We start from the raw sequence: 4731 nt of genomic DNA, 5'->3' as shown, positions 1-4731 counted from the left end.
AGTTAATTCATTTGGTGCCAAATATTTCATTGCTAATATCTCAGCACAGGAGAGGTAAAATTGAGAAATAACAAAACAAAAAAAAAATTCTGCTCAGCAGCCACTATTACATCATTTGTACAGTTCAACATGAAAAATTTGTGGAAAGGTCTTCTTTAACTCCTGATTGACTCAACCGTTTTTCTTTTTCACAATCTCATTTTTTCCTCCTCTTCTTCTCTGGAGCTTAATTTTTTTAATTTTTCTGCTGACATAGCCATGTGAGGGTTTGTTTTTTGAGGGTTTATTTTTTACAGGACAAGTTTTAGTTTTGAGTTTTCAGTACATTTATTTTACCAAATAATGTACTGAAAATGAGAAACACTTTCAAAGTGGGTTTAAGTGGTGAAAAAAACAACTCCACCATTGTTATTTGGGGTGTGTTTAACGTCATTCATTGCGAAGTAAAAATGACCTTTAGATTGATATAATGGAATAAAGAACTCGAAGAACAGAAAGCGCAACAGGGTCTTATTCACATAATAAGTTTGAAAAAATATGGGCAACAGTGCTCACCTGGTCGGGTTGTGTGGTCACAACTAGTGATGAGCGAGTATACTCATTGCTCGGGTTTTCCCGAGCATGCTCGGGTGTCCTCTGAGTATTTTGGCATGCTTGAAGATTTAGTTTCTGTCAACACAGCTGCATGATTTGCGACTGCTGGACAGCCTGAATACATGTGAGGATTCCCTACAAACTGGCATTCCTCACATGTATTCAGGCTGCCCAGCCGTTGTAAATCATGCATCTGCCTCTACAGAAACTAAATCTCCGAGCACGCCAAAATACTTGGAGGACACCTGAGCATGCTTGTGAAAACCAGAGCAACGAGTATACTCACTCATCACTACTCACAACCACTAGAAAACCTTACGCTGATGCAGGCCCATAGTAATTGGAAACCTAAAAATGGGAATCAAATGGGATTAAACTTCACTAGCATCGGAAGGATGATGAGATAGGAATCCAAGAATGCAAGCAATTTATTGGTCAATTCGTTTCAAAGTATCAAGCTTCTCCATCAGGACAAACCACAGCTATCACTGTTTTACCCCATTTGATTTCAGTTTTTACAGTTTATTATGATGATAAAGATAGCAAAACTATATACACTGCTCCAAAAAATAAAGTGAACACTTAAACAACAGAATATGACTCCAAGTAAATCAAACTTCTGTGAAATCAAACTGTCCACTTATGAAGCAACACTGATTGACAATCAATTTCACATGCTGTTGTGCAAATGGAATAGACAACAGATGGAAATTATTGGCAATTATCAAGACACTCTCAATAATGGAGTGATTCTGCAGGTGGGGACCACAGACCACATCTCAATACCAATGCTTTGTGGCTGATGTTTGGTCACTTTTGAATGTTGGTTGTGCTTTGACACTCGTGGTAGCATGAGACGGCCTCTACAACTCCCACAAGTGGCTCAGGTAGTGCAGCTCATCCAGGATGGCACATCAATGCGAGCTGTGGCAAGAAGGTTTGCTGTGTCTGTCATCGTAGTGTCCAGAGGCTGGAGGCGCTATCAGGAGACAGGCCAGTACACCAAGAGTTGTGGAGGGGAGCGTAGGAGGGCCACAACCCAGCAGCAGGACCGCTATCTCAGCCTTTGAGCAAGGAAGAACAGGAGAAGCACTGCCAGAACCCTGCAAAATTACCTCCAGCAGTCCAGCATGCCACAAATATGCATGTGTGTTGTGAGTTCATTTTCCCCTTCGTCACTGAGGTCTGGTGAACTCCCTATTCTGGTAAAGGAAGGTAATAAGCCTGATTATCAGGCACCTGAGCCTAATGATGATGACTGGCTGAATGGAGTCATGGACTGGATATAAGGCTGCCGACGCCCTTCTGCCCTGTGGGTGATTTCTCTGTGGACTTCTAGGAGATCAGTCTGATTCCTGCTCCTCTAAAGCTAAGTTTTCTGCTTTGCCTTTTAGCATTTGTGTTTTGTTTTTGTTTGCCTTGCTTTTCTGGATTCTGCCATTCCCTGCTGGGGAGAGCTGAATCTCCTTTTGCTGGTTGCTCTGTCTTCAGAATATTCCTGAGTACTGACATAGTCTTTTTGAAGCCTAGCATCTTCAGGGCCTTTTTCACTGTCAGTCTGTTGGCTCTTATTTTCATAGGGTTTTTCACGGATTGCAGACAGCAGCCTTCCTGTCCTTTCCTATCTAGTTAGCTTGGGCCCCGTCTTTGCTCAGTCTATCTTTCTGTCTGTGTTGTGTTCTTTCTTCTTGCTTCACCGCCATTATATGTGGGGGGCTGCCTTTTGCTTTGGGGTCTGCTCTGGGGCAGTTTAGATTTCCCTTTCTGTCTTTAGGCTAATTAGTCCTCCGGCTGTGATCGAGGGGTCTAGGGCATCGTAGGAACCCCCCACAGCTACTGCTAGTTGTGTTGATAGGTTCAGGGGTCTGCAATCCGATAGCTGCCAACCACTCTGGTTTTCTGGACTTAGCTAGCATTTATGTTTTTACCTCCTATGGTGACTCAATCATAACAGAATCACCCGCCATATCGCAGATCCTAGGGTACTCAATAGCAGGAAAGAATTGTGTTTAAAAAAAAAAAAAAAAAAAAAAAGTGTGTATATTCTTTCCTCTATATCTCTGAGGCCGTAGGGGGAATTTTTTTTTTCTCTCAATGGAGATAAAGCAATTGTCTGATCGTGTGGAGCAGCTCGCTGCGGAAGTACGGGGAATTTCCGCTTACCTTGCTCGTTCGCATGCTGTTGAACCAAAGATCCCTACACCTGATGTATTTTTTGGGGATCGATCTAAATTTTTGAGTTTCAAAAATAATTGTAAATTATTTTTTGCCTTGAAGCCTAACTCGTCAGGGAGCTCCGTGCAGCAGGTTAAAATTGTCATCTCTTTGCTGCGTGGCGATCCCCAGGATTGGGCGTTTTCTTTGAAACCAGATGATCCTATTCTGACTAATGTGAACGCATTCTTTCAAGCCTTGGGGTTGTTGTATGACGAACCTAATGCTATTGATCAGGCTGAAAAGACCCTGTTGGCATTGAACCAGGGTCGAGATTCTGCAGAGTTGTACTGTCAAAAGTTCCGAAAGTGGGCTGTCCTTATTACCTGGAATGATAATGCCTTGGCTGCTCTCTTTCCGAAGGGTTTGTCAGAAGCTGTAAAAGATACTATGGTGGGATTTCCTGTTCCCTCTGGTCTGGACGATTCTATGTCATTAGCCATTCAGGTTGATCGGTGTTTACGTGAACGCAGGATTGCACGAGAGGTGTTGCCACCGGTTGAACAGACGTCTGAACCTATGCAATGTGATAGAGTTTTGTCTAAGGCGCAACGTCAGGAGTTCAGAAGGCGTAATAAGCTATGTTTTTTCTGTGGAGATGCCTCGCATATTATTTCTGTTTGTCCTAAACGAGAGAAACGCTTTGCACACACGTTTTCTGTTGGTGGTGTTCAACCTAAGTTTCTTCTGGCAATTACTCTGATCTGCTCCCTGTCCACATTTTCCGCCAAGGCTTTTGTGGATTTGGGAGCAGCGCTAAACCTAATGGACTTGGATTTTGCTAAACATTGTGGATTTCCGATGACACCTCTGCAGACGCCTATCCCTTTGAGGGGGATTGATGCTACTCCTTTGGCGAAAAATAAACCTCAGTTTTGGACCCAGGTGGTCATGTGGGTCGCCCCAGACCATCAAGAAAATTGCAGATTTTTGGTGTTGCATGGTCTGCATGATGCCGTTGTTCTGGGGTTTCCCTGGTTGCAAATTCATAATCCAGTTTTGGATTGGAAATCTGTGTCTGTGGTGAGCTGGGGTTGTCGGTGTGCCTTTAGTGAGGCTCCGGTTTTTTCCACCTCTCCTCAGTCGCATGATGTTCCTGACTATTTGGCAGACTTTTATGATGTATTTAGTGAGAATGAGTCAGCGTCCTTGCCTCCTCATAGGAGTTATGACTGTGCAATTGAACTGAGCCCGGGGTGTAAATTTCTCAAGGGTCGGCTCTTCAATTTATCTGTACCCGAGCCCGAGGCTATGCAGTCCTATATTAAGGAGGCGTTGGAGAAGGGTCATATTAGACCATCCTCTTCACCCTTAGGTGCCGGTTTTTTTTTTGTGGCCAAAAAGGATGGTTCTTTAAGGCCTTGTATTGATTATCGTGCCCTCAACAAAATTACTATTAAATATCAGTATCCGATACCCCTGATTTCGGATCTATTCTCTAGAGTTAGAGGTGCTTGCTGGTTTACCAGGCTTGACCTCAGGGGGGCGTATAATCTTATCCGCAATAAGCAGGGGGATGAATGGAAGACGGCATTTAATACTCCGGAGGGACATTTTGAGTCCCTGGTGATGCCGTTTGGGCTCACTAATGCCCCTTCTGTCTTCCAGTGCTTCATGAACGATATTTTCCGAGACTTTGTCGATAAATTTTTGATTATCTATCTGGATGATATTTTGATCTTCTCCAAGGATTGGGATTCTCATGTGGAACATATTCGGACTGTGTTCCGGATCTTGAGGGAGAATTCCCTGTATGTCAAAGGATCGAAATGCCTTTTTGGAGTACAGAGGATTTCATTTTTGGGATTTATTTTGTCTCCGTCAACTATTGAAATGGACCCGGCTAAGGTACAGGCCATTTATGATTGGGTTCAGCCCACTTCTTTGAAGGCCCTCCAGAAGTTTTTGGGTTTTGCTAATTTT

This window comes from Dendrobates tinctorius, unplaced genomic scaffold, assembly GCF_039654945.1.
Source record: "Dendrobates tinctorius isolate UK_male_01 unplaced genomic scaffold, ASM3965494v1 ptg000156l, whole genome shotgun sequence".
In the NCBI taxonomy this organism is placed as follows: domain Eukaryota; kingdom Metazoa; phylum Chordata; class Amphibia; order Anura; family Dendrobatidae; genus Dendrobates; species Dendrobates tinctorius.
This window is presented reverse-complemented; position numbering follows the sequence as displayed.